Source organism: Cryptomeria japonica, chromosome 5, assembly GCF_030272615.1.
Source record: "Cryptomeria japonica chromosome 5, Sugi_1.0, whole genome shotgun sequence".
In the NCBI taxonomy this organism is placed as follows: Eukaryota; Viridiplantae; Streptophyta; class Pinopsida; order Cupressales; family Cupressaceae; genus Cryptomeria; species Cryptomeria japonica.
The window spans coordinates 798,683,263-798,698,846 of record NC_081409.1 but is presented as its reverse complement, the minus strand read 5'-3'; the positions used below and the strand labels follow the sequence as shown (position 1 = coordinate 798,698,846).

General features: G+C 43.3%; 1 protein-coding gene across 5 annotated transcripts in view; it reads left to right on the top strand.

Moving 5' to 3' along the window:
* The window catches only part of LOC131075585 (protein NUCLEOLAR COMPLEX ASSOCIATED 4), a 190,874-nt gene that overhangs the window by 60,746 nt on the left and 114,544 nt on the right, over positions 1-15,584 (top strand). The gene's annotated exons all lie outside the window — the stretch shown is intronic.

The window sequence follows — 15,584 nt, the reverse complement described above, 5'->3', positions numbered from 1 at the left end:
TCTAATTATGACATCGTCTTTCCAAGAAGATGGCAGCCCCTTTGCTTGTGGCAAAAGAGGCCCATTAGAAAGGGCATTTCAAACTAAGACAACGAACATTATAGATGAGCACATTGCATGTTGCATTTATTCCAATGGGTTCCCTCCAACCTCATGATATCACAATGTTGGGAGTAAATGGTGACGACAATTTGTCAGACACCTAGATGTTATCTAGGTCCTTGGTATGAAAAGGTACTCATCACCATGTTGGCAAAGAAAATGGTTTTTTTAAAAGATATCACTGCAGTTAATTATAGAACCATGGGCTAAATTTGTCCATCATTTGTAATTGATGGAAAAATTGTAAAAACAAGGCCTTAGTTAGTGCCATTGTAGTGTGTGTCCTAAAGTTGAAATATTCTCTCGTTTTCTCTTGTAGACAGGTTGATCTTGTAAAATTTTATTTACGTGCTCAAACATGCATTTAATTTTTACTCAGATCAGACAGAAATAAATTCAATAGCATTTATTGAAACTACTCATCTCCAATTCAATACAATCACTCATATTATTGAGGCACATTCATTAAACAAGGGGGTTTATTATCATACCTGAATTAACTCACATACAATGCCAAATTGAGAGATGCCTTTCTTGCTGTCCATCTTCACTCAGATTCGATTTCTCCTTAATATTATCAGCACTTTTCTTATCCCCTGTTTGCTGTGATTTCTATTGCTGACCCTTCTGTATTTAATCCGCCCTTTGGAGATCAGGTTTCAGAGACATAAGACGTGTGATTTCTACAGTATCGACCTTGCATCCTTAACAAAAAAACCGCCGGCTTTTTACCATAACCCACCATCAACAGGGCCTTAACCTGCTGCGATTCCACTGGGCAATTGAGGCGCTGTCATCGATTGATCTTCTGCGAAAAAACTGAAAATTGAATCACCACTTGTGTTGAGGTTTCCGTCCCAACACACACAGAGCTCGCTGAGAGAGAAATAAAATATGATGAATGCTGAATGATTTTTCCTTGGCATCGAACCTCCTATAAGTTCATTTCATTTTTCCCAAAAAGCCATCAATGTGTCTAGAAGGATCCCCTTGGGCGACTTAGGCTAGGCATTCACATTTAATCGATTATTAAATATCACCCCATGAAGTTGCCGGCTAAACATAATAAAGTTATAACTTAAATGCCCCCTCTTTTATTTGTAACGAGTAATTAGAACTTTATTTTCAGTTTTTTTTTGGGTATCTAAGTAATTATTTATTTATCCCCTTTATTAATGGATCAGTTCTAGCCTAGGGGATGAGAGCGGCTAGAATTTGACTTCCAATAACTTGTCACAATGATGTGGACATTATAGTCCTCCCTTCCCGGAATTGCTGGTCCTCCAACAATTTTAAGCTAGGATGCTGCAATATCTTTTCTCCTTCCCAAGTAGCGTCCTCCAGAGGCAAATTCTTCCACTTAATCAAATACTTTCGTACCATTTTGTTTCTTAACTTCTTCTCTCTCCAATCTGCGATGCCTTCAGGAGTCAAGACCAACTTCCCCTCTTCATCTAAAGGTGGCAACTCAGGAGAAGCAACTGTATGCTGACCCAGAGCCTTTTTAAGATAGGAAACATGAAACACATTGTGTATTTTATTGCCCTCTGGTAACTCCAATTCGTATGCAACCTCTCCGATTCTCTTCAAAAATCCTGTAGGGCCCATAAAAACGTGGCTTCAATTTTTCTGCCCCACTCATCTTCATCGTAGTCTGCCTGTATGGTTGCAAACGTAGAAAAACTAAGTCCCCCACTTCAAAGGTATGCTCAACTTGGTGCCTACATCTTCTGTTGGTTCTGTGCATGATGTATATTATCTTTTAGTGCCATGAGAATGTCCCGAGAATGTCCTGATAGCTCTGCCTAGTCTCCTTAGCTCGTGGGACCTTACTGTCATCAAATGCTAAATCCATAAATGATAAAGCTTCATATCCATATAAAGCTCTGAAAGGTGTCATGCCAATGGACATGTGATAGGTGGTATTGTAGCAATACTCACCAAGATAGAGCCACCTTACCCAAGCACGCTGCTGCCCTGAAACATAGTTTCGCAAGTAGCTTTCAATCCACTTATTGACTATTTCCATCTGCCCATCCGTCTGAGGATGGTAGCTGGTGTTGGGTGTTAATTCAGTTCCTACCAATCTGAATAATTCCTGCCAAAACATACTCACAAACCTGCTGTCTCTATCACTCACAATCGTTTTGGGCAATCCGTGCAATCTGAAGATCTCCCTGAAAAATAATTCCGCAATCTGCAATGTTGAGGACTTGGTAGGAACAACAAGGAAGTGTGCATATTTAGTAAGCCGGTCAACTACCACAAAGATACAATCTTTCCCCTGCACACAAGGTAGCCCTGTGATAAAATCCATTGCTATCCCTTCCCATTTCTGCTCAGGAATCGACAAAGGCTCTAGAAGACCTGCAGGAAATGTGTGTTTTGACTTGTTCTGTTGGCAAGTACACTCTCTAACATGACCTCTCTTCGACCGTCCTCTGGGCCTCCTCTGTCCTAGGTTCCGTCAGGATGACGGGCATGAGTACTGGTGCACTCGCTGGTGTCGTCATCTTGGCTGTGACTGGCGATGGCTGGACTGGTGGAGGCCGAGGATGCATCTGACCAAACCCAGATATGGGGATGGTAGAGATGGTACCCACTGTGAGTCCAGATGATGCCAATGGTCCTCCCTCTCCTCCGACGGTCAGGAGTGCTGGATTAAATACCACCTGGCCGGTCCTGCCAGCTCCCCCTCCAGGCATTCCACGATGCCCCCTCGGTACACTTGCCAACGATACTGTCTGAGTGGTGGGGGTCTCCTGCGGCAGTACTGGCTGCTCGGTCTGTGAAAGCCTAAAGGTGCTATCTTCCTTTGAATCATCCGACCCCTCACTTTCCTCCTCACTAGTGCCATGTCGTCCTGAATCCGTGTCACTGGCCGACACCACTATGTGGACCTGTCTCCTCCTCTTCCTACTAGTCTGTCCCTCGGCGGTAGTCAAAATATCCAGCTCTGACCAATAAAATATAGCTGGCCCGCGGCTGCCACCCTCTATGGTGTGGTGGCACCTGTACCCGCATGGAATCTAAAAATAATCCGATAGCGTGATGCGACATATAAAATACTTTATGTTTCAGCATCATACAGTCGTGGGCTCTGTCTGATAGTAGACTGGCCCAATCATACACTGTGCCCTTTCTGAGTCCTGCCATCAATGCGATCATAGGTACTGCCGTGTCCGACGCTCTGCTGGTGCCAATCAACTTGCTCTGTACTACGTCAAGTAAACATTGCCAGATGCCAGATTTTAAAAATGTCTTCTTTAGACCTCTTTCCTTCAGATCTAGGATGCAACTCCATTCTTCTGTAGTCAAGTTGTCCCTACACATTTCTTTTAATAGCTGGGTTCTTCTTTCCTCGGACAACTTTGTTACCTTTTTGTCAATGTTTTTACCCTTGTCAGGAATGCCAAATACTCTCTCAAAATCATCAGAGTTAAATGAAACAATGATGTCAGTGTGTTGGAAATTGAATGACGATGTGCGAAGTTCAGGATCATATGTTTTAATCATTTGTCGTAGGCAGGGTTCGAATTCCTTAATATTAAAAATGGGCATTTGAATAGCATCATGGACCCTAGCTCTTGCTAATTCAATTTTCACCTCAATATCTGACGGGCTCGTGGCATTTTCCCACCATTGCTTGCACACCGTTCCAGCCAAACCCTTGAATAGAATTGTATCTGCGGTGACCTGCGTAACTCTTCCCTTTCTTGCATCCTGTGCAATTGCTTTGCCCTTGTCTTGGTCGCCCATTGCTACAACAGGTTTCTTTCTGGCATCCTTCTTGGTTTGTTCTTCTTTTTCTTGCAATTTCTTCCTCTAGTCTAGCTTTTTCAATCCCCTAGGTTCAATCGCCATTAATCAAAATAAAATAAAAATTCCTTGTCTGGGGTTCGATTTGTAACTGTTTCGAGCCTTAATTGTCTTTCATTTTGTATGGATTTGCCTTGCTGATGTGGTACGGCTGATTTGATTGTACAGCTATCACCCGACAATTTTCTAACTGGCAAGTAGCTGATTTGTCCGTATGGACGTCTTTATAACCTGACAATTTTCTAACTTGGCAATTTCCTGAGTATTCATGCCATATAAAACACTTAATGACAAAAAAAAAAAAAAAAAACACTTTAATTTTTTTTCTGTATGTCCCTTTTTTCTTTTGTCTTTATACTCAATTCCGTACGTCCGCAGGGCCTTTTCCGTACAACCGTACAGTTTTTTTTAAAACTCAATTCCGTACGACCATACGGATTTTTAAATTTTAAAAAATTTCTGTACCGTATGGCTGTACGAACCTACTGTACTGTTATTTCCGTACGACAACATTTTTATATTTTTTAATTTTTTAATTTTCCCTTTTTTTTCCTATGGGACCATATGGGGTCGTACGGACCTACCGTACGATCATTTCCATACGACCGCACTTACTTGTCCGCCTGGGCTGACCTCGTCTCTTGCCTCCATTGGTGATAGATTTTCAACTTGGAGCCATTTACAGCATCAGGCACCTCCATCCCGTCCATCGTCCACAGCTTGATGGCTCCGTTCGCGCCAACTTCGCGAATCTTAAAGGGACCTAGCCATTTTACCCTGAACTTGCCTGGCTTAATTTCATTTCGACCATTAAACTTCAATACCAATTGCCTCGGGGTGAACTGCATCCTTCTTAAATGTTTGTCGTGCCAGGCTTTCCGTCGTTGCTGAGCTGTCTCCGTCGCCCACTGTGCCATCGTTCGTCTTTCATCCAACTTATTCAGGGCGTATAGTCTCTCCCGGAGGCTTTCCATGTCGCCTAACCTGTTGTCAATGGCAATTCTGAGACTTGGCACCATGAATTCCACTGGCACCACAACCTCTTGGCCGTACATTAATTGGAATGGTGTTTGCCCAGTGGTTACCTTGTAAGTTGTTCGGTATGCCCAAAGTATCGACGGTAGACGCTCCTCCTAGTCTTCCTTCTCAACCCCGCAGGACTTATAAATTACTGACACCATGATTTTGTTGGTCGCCTTAGCCTGGCCGTTTGCCCGAGGATAGTATGGACTTGATAGAGAATGGAAAATTTTGAATTCGGTTAACAGCCGGATAATGTGGTTTACAAAGTGCCCTCCTCTATCACTTGTCAACTGTATAGGTATTCCGTACTGGGTGATAATCTGTTCATAAATGAATCTCGCCGTACTAACGGCGGAGTTGTCTGCCAAGGCCCTCGCTTCGACCCATTTGGTCAAGTATTCGGTCGCCACGACAATGTATCTACATCGTCGGGCCCGACTTGGTTTCAACGGACCAATGAAGTCTAACCCCCATCTTTCGAACAACTCTTGAGCATTCGACGGGTTGAGTGGCATAAAATCCCTCTTTAACGGTCGTCCAGCGCGTTGACATGTATCACAACTTGTCACCCATTCTCTGGCGTCATTATGCACTATCGGCCACCATAAGCTTGCTAGTAAGACTTTCCTTGCCATTGTGTCCGGTCCCATGTGTCCTCCTATGACCCCTTCATGTGCTTCTCTCAGGACTCCTGGTATTTCCTCTTCCAAGATGCATCGTCGTAGGATCTGGTCAGGTCCCATCTTGTAGAGAAGGCCATTTATAAGTTGGAACATTTTGCTTCTTAGTACAAGTTTTCGTCTTTTGCCTGACAACATTTCCTTAGGAAATTTTGAAGTTGACAGGTATTCGCCCACACTTGTGTACCAGGCAGGAAGGACAGCAATGCGAAAGAGATGGGTGTCTGGAAAATCCTCGTTAACACCTTCGGCCGACTCTCCAGACTTGATCCGTGATAGCTGATCGGCGATGACATGGCTCTTGCCAGGTCTGACAATGATGTTGAATGTAAATTCTTGTAACAGCAACAGCCATCGGCTAATCTGCCCCTGGATGATTGGCTTGTTCACCAGGTACATCAATGCCTGGTGATCCACATAAAATGTGAATGGTGTCGCCAATAGGTAATGTCGGAATTTCTGGACAGAGTATACCATCCCGAGGGCTTCTCTCTCCGTCGTGCTGTAATTCTTCTCTGCTTTTGACAAGAGTCGGCTTGCAAAATACACTGGGTGGTCTAGCCCGTGGCTGCCAACCTGTGCCAGTGTGGCCCCTATGGAAAAGTTGGATGCGTCGACATGTACATGGAACTCTTTGTCCCAGTCTGGATATGTCAGGATTGGCGCACCTACCAATCGTGACTTTAACTCCTGGAAAGCCTCTTCTTGGGCTGTCCCCCAGATGTACGGCACCCCCCTTCGTGTTACATATCAAGTGGGTATGATACTTGGGCAAAGTTCTTAATAAACCGCCTATAATACCCAATGTGTCCAAGAAATGACTTGACGCCAGTGACATCGTCGGGTGCCTCCATCTCCACAATGACCCGTACCTTGTCAGGGTCAGTCTTCAATCCGGCCTTGCAGACGATGTGCCCTAGTAACTTGCCTTGAGGCACCATAAATCTGCATTTCTTGGGATTTAGGGCGAGGCAGGCTCGTCGGCATCTTTCCATGCATTTGCCAAGTGCAGCGAGATGTGCCTCTTCCATGCTGTAAATGGACCAGTCGTCCAAGAATGCTTTGAAGTTTCCTACGGACATTTTGTCGAAAATATGGAGGATTATCTGTTGGAAGGTAGCTGGTGCGTTGCACAACCCGAATGGCATCCGGTTGTATGCATAGACACCATCTTCTATGACAAAGGTGGTCTTCAATTTGTCCTCCTCTGCAATGGAAATTTGATTATATCAAGAGAATCCATCCATAAATGAATAAATTTCATGGCCCACTACTTCCTCGAGGATGGTGTCTGTGAATGGTATGGGAAATGGATCTTTAATTGTGACAGCATTCAAACACCTGAAGTCTACACAGATTCTTATCTGATCGGCCTCCTTTTTCAAGGATATCACAATGGGTGATACCCATTCACTGGTCTGGACCTTGAAGATGATTCTTGCTTTGAGCATGCGATCAATTTCGTCATTTACCCTAGCGGCATAATTTTTGTTCATCCTGTATGGCCGCTTCCGTACAGGGACGGCTCCGGGAACCAGAGGGATCCGGTGTACACAAAGTTCTTGTGGTACCCCTTTGAGGTCTTTATACGTCCAGGCGAACACATCCTTGTACTCTGTGAAAATTTTGAACGCCGCCGTCTTCAAGACCGGATTCCAGTCGTCGCCGACCAGAATATTTTTCTGTTCTGAAGTTTCTCCAAGATTTGTAATTTTAAGTGCGGATTCCTCGTACCTTATGGGCTTACTCTTGTTGAACTGGTGTGCTGGTGCGTCATCCACAGGGGCATCCCCTTCCTTGTATTGTCCGTATTCTGGCGGGAACTCGTTCTCGTCAGGTTCTTCTTCGATCTCCAGCACATTGCACCCATACAATAATTCATAGTCTTCCATTTGCCAATGGAAGAGCCCTCTCAAAGAATCTGTCTCGTCCTCAGAACAGGCTTGAATTCCTAAGATGCCTTCGTCATTTGGTTCCCTGCCATCCTTCCCTTCGTCCGTACCGTCGTCCCCGTCGGACTCTGACTCTGATGCCAACTCTTCACTGACCAGTTGGGTTTTGAGGTCAATGATATATCTTTTGCCGGCCTTTTCCATGGACAAGGTGTTCTTTTTCCAATTGTGGTTTGCTTTTGCCGCCACCAGCCAGCCTCTGCCAAGGATGGCATCATATCCCTTCTTCTTCAATGGGATGACCACAAAGTTCAAGACGAACGGCTGTGTTTCGATTGTTACTGGCTGCGCCATGAGTGTGCCAAGCGGCTTGATGCCGTGTTGGTCTGCTCCCAATAAATTAAAGGTGGACGGCTAGAGAGTAGGTTTGCCCAATTTTTTCCATGTTTCCTTTGGTAAGACATTTACTCCCGACCCGCCGTCGACAATGGTGTCAGTCAAGATGGTGCCCAGTATACCCATTTCCACCATTGCTGGGTGTCTACCATTGTTGATCGTCAGGGCTAATGGGTCTGCCGCCGTCTCACCAAGGTTGTCCCTTCCATGTGTTGGTCGGCCGACTGGGGTTATCAGTACGGATTGCAGAAGTGCCGTCCGCAAGTGTGGCATACTTTCCAGGAGATCCTTCATTTTGACGGGTATCTTGACATGTAGCAGTTGGTTTATAATATTTGTTTCTGCTTCAGAGCGAGAAGTACCTGCAAGCCCGTGTGCATCCTTGTTCGTCGACATCTCCTTCACCAGTTCCGCTCGTGCCTCTAGTGCCTTTCGTTTTTCCGTACGAGGATCTGGGTAAGTGGCCGCTTTCGTCTTGGATCTTGTTATGGCGAGCACATCCTCTGTTTCTACATTCAACAAATTCACTCTAGATTTCGGACAGTTGCCATCGTCATGGTCCCCCAGACCGCACCACTTGCAAAGTTTTTGTGGCACTTCCTCCGCCATACAGTCCCTGGCAAAATGTCCCCATTGGTTGCAAGCCCGACATTGTATCATCGGCCGCCCTTTAGCGTCGTATTGGATTCGGCTTCTATTATTAGTATTATTATTATTACCTCTTCCTCCTCGCCTGTTGTTCGGATAGCTGCCAGACGACGCGTTGTTGATCGCAGGCTGGGACGTGCCGGCTGGCGCAGACGGTTCCGTAAAGAGAACTTGTTGGTTATGGGTCCTCATATTGTACGGACACTCCTTGGTAAGGTGTCCGACAATCTGACAAATATCACAAAATGCTTTCTTCGGACAAGACCCCTTGGTGTGTTCGTCGCTGCGGCAGTCCGTGCACCATAAATCCCCTTCATCGGCTCTGCTTGTGCTTCCTTTGGTCGCCTTCATCTCTCTCATCATTCGCTCCATATCTTTCTGGAGAGCCCGTACCTTGCGATTAGACTCGTCATCACTGCTACTGCTTTTGTCAGAAGAGGAATCGTCGTCTGACGAGGATTTATTTTTCTTTTTCTTGGACGTCTTCTGCTCACTTTCTAAATCCATTACCCTATTATAGGCGTCGATATATGAAGAGGGAGGTACGATCTTCATTTTCCGTCTAAGAGACATCTTCAGACCTTCCACGAACCACCGTTTTTTCAGTCCGTCTACGGGCTGGTTCTCCATTTTTCCTAGCAGCTCTTTGAGCCGTCGACTGTAGGTTCGAACCGTCTCGTTCTTCCTCTGTTTCGTGCCGTAAATTTCGGCTACGATCTCATTATCGTCTCTTAGGAGACGAAACTCCGCTTGAAATTCCTTCTTCAAGTCATGCAATGTGCTAATTTTAGCCTTCTCCGTATCGGAGAACCAGTCGATGGCCACGCCCCTTAGGGTTGCCGGAAACTGTGTTACCCACTCGTTCGGATCGGTAACACCATTCGCTCCCCAAATTGTTTCACAAGTGCGACAGTGGCGGACAGGGTCTTCTTTCCCGTCCCCATGGAACTTTGGAAGCTTTTGTTTTTGCGCCATGCCTTGTCTTTTTACTACTGGTGGCTGCTATCCTACTCCGGATGGGTTAGATCCTGTAAGAGTTGCTTGACTGCCGTGCCTTGGTGTCCCTCCGACACTCCTGGCAGCCCCGGTGTCTTCTCCCTCCCTTGCCTCCTCCCCACTCCGTGGAGTTTTCCTAGCCTCTGGTGTGCGTGACAAGTCCCTCAAGTCCCTCAATTGAGTTTTAGTACACTCTATCTTGCGGCGGGTTTCCGCAAGTAACTCCTCCCGACTCCGTGGGTGGCTGTCGGCCTCACCGTCCCCTTCGGAGCGTTCCTCCTCCATTCGCTTATACCTCCGTCGCCTTTCCGCTTGCTGTTCCAGGATCAAGGCACGTCGGGCTACTGCACGTTCATCTATATACTCTTGCTTATTTTTGTCTTTATTCAATGTATTGGCATTAATTCCCGTACGGCTTTATATATAACAACGACATATAAAAAGTAGAACACTTTTATTCATTCATCTTGTGGGATACAAGTCTATGTCAACAATATGACATAATTATTACAATGAGTGTTCTTTATTCCGCCCTGTACGGCTCAAGGTTCAAGTGTCCCGTCGCATGCCATCCTGTTGCGCTTCCCAACGACGGTTGTTTTCTTCATACTGTGGGAGGATCTGTTGGTGTCGTTCTTCGCAAGCAATTTCCTCAAGGCGAGCCCACTGTGCGAGTGAAGCCTGTGCGAGCAATTGGGGGAGGTGGTTCATCAACTGATTCACCGTAGGGCTAACTTCCAGTGCGGTCCACACGGCACTTGTTGGAACTTCCGCCTCCGTGGCCTCTCTTCGGACGTAGGTTTCGATGGCCACCTGAAGCAGGATTGAAAATTCCCTCGTTGTAGTATCTTCTCCGTTGTAGAGCTCTGTTCGTGCGTCGTCCACCTCAGCGTTAATCTCGCTCGTGGGTAGGCCCATCGCGTCCGTATGCCATCCGCTCCTTTTCCCGAGTCTGTCTAGGCAATGGCGCCAAATGTTTTGGCAATAAAGTGTAATTCAATGCATTGCAGAAATAATAGACATGACATAATACATTATGACAGAATATAAAGGAACGCAGATCTTCATTGATTCATAATAATGTCAGTACAATGACAATGACCATACTAACTCCGTCCCCATGACCAAGGACTCGCTAATATATAAAGGTGACCGGTTAGTTACCCGGTGTCAACTGTCGACAACCGGGTGTCAACTGTCGACAACCGATGGGTTAACTGCCGTCATTAACTCTAATTACATTAAATGTCTTATTGCTTAATTACCCGACAACACTCTATCTGTGGCGGGTTTCCCTAATTAGAACTCTCATCAGTGCTATGATCCTATTCTTCTTGTTCTTCATCCTCAGAAATCACCTCAATCAGATGCACCTTGCCTTTACCGAGGCAACGATGGCCAGGCTCCCATGGTTCCTTGCAGTTAAAGCATAATTCTTCCTGCGAAGTTCATTCCTAGACTCCTGATCTGATTTTGGCGGAAAGTTCTTTTGTTGTTTGAAATCTTTTTTCTTTGACTAGGAATCACTAAAGAACTTCTGCAGTTGGAAGGGAGGTGTGGTCTCCAAATCTAGTGCTAGGCCAATGGCATCGTGTAAAGGCTGGGTTTATGCGCCTTCACCAACCCTCGCAATCTATCACTCAGGCCTTCAACAAATAACATTGAAACATGCCTCTCTGACATATCAGGAACCATGACTGCAAATTTCTGAAACTCATTGATATATGTGCCTCTACATGACCAATCTGCTTAAGCTCCCTATAATAGACCTCCACATCTTTTCTGTCAAACCGGGCAATCAATTTGTTAACAAATTCTTCGTAAGAATGAATCAGTGCATGATCTTGAGAGACTAGCCCATGATGCCACTAGTCATACGCTACTCCCTCTAAATGCAATGTGGCAAATTGAATGGCCTTGTCTTCTTCCATCGGTTTGGGAGACAGGAAGGTGTCAAGTTTATGTACCCATGATCTGGCATTCACCTGTCCACTGCCATTAAAAGTTGGTAAAGGAATTTTAATTAATGCATCCTTATATTCAGCGGGCTGAGCACCCAGTCTTCCCTGTCCTCTAGGCCTTCCATCTTGCCTGTTCATACGAAATCTAGCCTTTTCTTTCTGCTGATCCATGAACTGATTCAAGCTCATTAATGCTCTAACCTATTCCGGAAGTGTCATGTAATCAGCATATGCAGCCATCACATCAACTGTTATATGAGTTTCTTCCTCTGGTTGCTCTGGGATTATCTCTTCTTCATTTTGTCTAGGCAAGAAAGTAGGACGTAGAGGTCTATCTGATCGTGTAGTTGCTGTGCTAATAGCATTAAACCCTGCTCTGTCCTGGTTTTCATGTCTACTATTGGATCGGCCATGTACACTACTTGATCTTCTGGACCTTGAACGATCCATCCTCAACTGACCCATAGCAGTGATCATTCTATCCTGGAATTGTTGCATCATCTGCTGTTGCTGCTGTACAAATTTTGTCAGAAAATCATTCATTTGATTGTTTAAATCTCGAGGTGGTGATCCATCTCTTCTCTCACCCATTTCACCTTCAGCCGTTCTGATTTCAGATTCCTCCTGATGCCCGGACCTACTTCTGGTGTTATATCTGTGCATAGAATTTCTTTATTCTGACATGCAACCACCAAATTCACCAGGAAACTGACAGGCAAATAATTTTCCCACACAGGCTGGCAGGAAACCTGGCTCTGATACCACTGAAATATTCTTTCTCGTTTTCTCTTATAGACAGGTTGATCTTGTAAAATTTAATTTATGTGCTCAAACATGCATTTAATTTTTACTCAGATATCTAATAATCTTAGAGCAGACAGAAATAAATTCAATAGCATTTATTGAAACTATTCATCTCCAATTCAATACAATCACTCATATTATTGAGGCACATTCATTGAACAAGGGGTTTTATTATCATACCCGAATTAACTCACATACAGTGCCAAATCGAGAGATGCCTTTCTTGCTGTCCATCTTCACTCAGATTCGATTTCTGCTTAAATTATCGGCACTGTTCTTATTCCCTGCTTGCTGTGATTTCTATTGCTGACCCTTCTGTATTTAATCCGCCCTTTGGAGATCGGGTTTCAGAGACATAAGACGTGTGATTTCTGCAGTATCGACCTTGCATCCTTAACAAAAAAACTGCCAGCTTTTTACCATAACCTGCCATCAACAGGGCCTTAACCTGCTGCGATTTCACTGGGCAATCAAGGTTCTGTCATTGATTGATCTTCTGTGAAAAAACTGAAAATTGAATCATCACTTGTGTTGAGGTTTCCGTCCCAACACGCACAGCCAGGGGTTTCGTCCTGGGAGCAATACCAAGCTCACTGAGAGAGAAATAAAATATGATGAATGCTGAATGATTTTTCCTTGGCATCGAACCTCCTATAAGTTCATTTCGTTTTACCCAAAAAGCCATCGGATGTGTCTAGAAGGCTCCCCTTGGGTGACTTAGGCTAGGCATTCACATTTAATTGATTATTAAATATCACCCCATGAAGTTGCCGGCTAAACATAATAAAGTTACAACTTAAATGTCCCCTCTTTATTCTTAATGAGTAATCAGAACTTTATCTTTAGTTTTTTTTTTGGGGTATCTAAGTAATTATTTATTTATCCCCTTTATTAATGTATTAATTCTAGCCTAGGGGATGAGTGCGGCTAGAATTTGACTTCCAATAGCCTGTCACAATGATGGGGACATTACTAAAGGGCAATGTTTTTGAAGGTAGTTGATTGTGAGGGGCAAGTGAAGGATGCAAAATTAATCGTCAACATCGTCATAGAGTCCATAGAGATGGTGGGTGCAAATTTTTTTGTTCAAGTCTTAATAGATCACACTAAAAATTATAGGCATGTAGGTTTATTGGTGCAGGCAAGATATGGACACGTTTTTTTGGATATCGTGTGCTGTCCACTCACTCAATTTGGTGATGCAAAAAATTAGCATGCAAATTGGGTGAATCAAAGACATCTACACTAAGGATAAAAAGATTTAGATGTTTATGACAAATCATTATATGCCACAAGCCATTTTTAGGTCCTTGAATTTGGAGTTGAAGTATATGAAATTTAAATATTTACTTTTCTGATTTTTCTTTAAGTTTGCTATAAAATTTTCATTATATTATCTATTTAGTAATTTGTTGATTTTTATTTGCACCATATTATGCTGTTAAGACTTACTTCACATCACACACAATCATCTTGAGATGACCGGAAGGTGTGAGATGCATTGAGTGCCATGGTAATCAGCAACCAATTACAGTTAGTGACTTAAGATTATTGTGCATGATGTAGATTTTTAAGCCAGAATTGCTAATAAATATAATGAATAGATAATTAGTTAATTCATAGGTTTTTTAATTCACTGATTTAATTGTAAAACCTGGTAGTTTGTATAATTGCAGGTCTGCTTCTCAACTGCCTAGAAACTCTTTAAATGTGTTTTGCCAAGAATTTGTTAGGGTTGGAGACGTTTGGATTGGATATTTTGAGTTTAGTTTTAGATTTTTTTTTTTTTTTTTTCTTGTTTCCTTACCAAAATTTACATACTAAGTTTTGATTACTTGAATGATTGAATCAATAGGTTGCAAACAAGTTGCTATATTGAAAATCTTTAAGTGTGTATCCTACTTTCTGAGAGGAAAGACTTGTGCACATTTGTGGTAGTTTGGAAGACTTGGAATTATTGTTGGATGTGCTATACTATGGGCTCTGCCTTTTGAAGTTTGCACTATGCAACATGGAGGTCGCACCTAATCACCTGGTAGATTGGTTGATGTGTGTATCTTATTAGATTCGACAGTTTGAAGATACAAAATTATTCCCAGCTTCCATATTCCCCTCTCGTATTCCGCTTTTTGTGATTTTTTGTACAAATGTTAAATGTTTTGTCTTAATTGATTTAAGTAGCGTTAGCTTGGTAATCAGGTTTTTAGAAAACATTGTAATTTCACACTTTCCATTGAGTGCTATGATCTTGATTATATTGTTACTTGGAGCCCTTGTAAGGATAGTCATTTCATGAAACCAAACTGATTAGTAACCTACTACATTTTTCCTTTCAAGTGAGTAAACCACTATTGCTCATTTTTGATGTGCTCTTTGACTCAGCAATAGGCCCAAAAGCATTGGCCATGGATGATGATTGCCGGGCTTGTGTCAATTATCTTTAGAGTTTCATTGAGCCTATCATGCTTATCATCTTTTTTCCAGATATGGATCAACCGTGTTTAGGCAACATGATGTCATGGACTCTATGATAGAAAAAATAAAGGTTATAAAAGTAGCTGAGGAGAATTACCCCACAAAACATTTTTTAGAAGGGCACAAGGCTGCAATCACTAGATTATTTCCAGACCTACAATTAGAGGACATTGTTGTGGCTGAGCCTGGCTGTTTTACAACTTAAATAAGTCATAGTCTTTCTGCCATTTGAGACAAGTACAAGGCTGCAATCTCTAGATTCTTTGTAGACCTAGATTTTAGAACATTATTGTGGCTGGATTTGGCAGTTTACAACTTAAAAAAATCAGTCTTTGTGCCATTTGAGACAAGTGCAAGCAAGATGCTCACACATAGTGGTACCTGCATGTCCAAAACATTCTTCAACTATAACCTCTTGCAATCAAAGTTCTAACGCACATATTCATTTTAGTTAGAAAACATCTTTCTTACTTTTCTATGGCAGCTATATATGGTATTTTAATTTTATAATTCAAGTGTTGTTTTGACTTTGTTTCCAATATCAATAGGTATTGAGTTCCTTAGCTGAGCGAAACTTGAGTAGATGTTTTTTTTCTATCTCAGTTAAAGGCAACTGCATTCCGACTTGTGCCTCTTGTCAGGTAGGCAAGTTGAGTACAAGGAGGATCAATGAGGAAATGGGATGTAGCCCCTGAGTGTGCCAACTTGAATTCTTTTATTGCATGGCTTGCTACAGTTTGTTTAGAGGATGAGGAGGTTCTTACATAGGACACAAGTAGTGGGAGTGG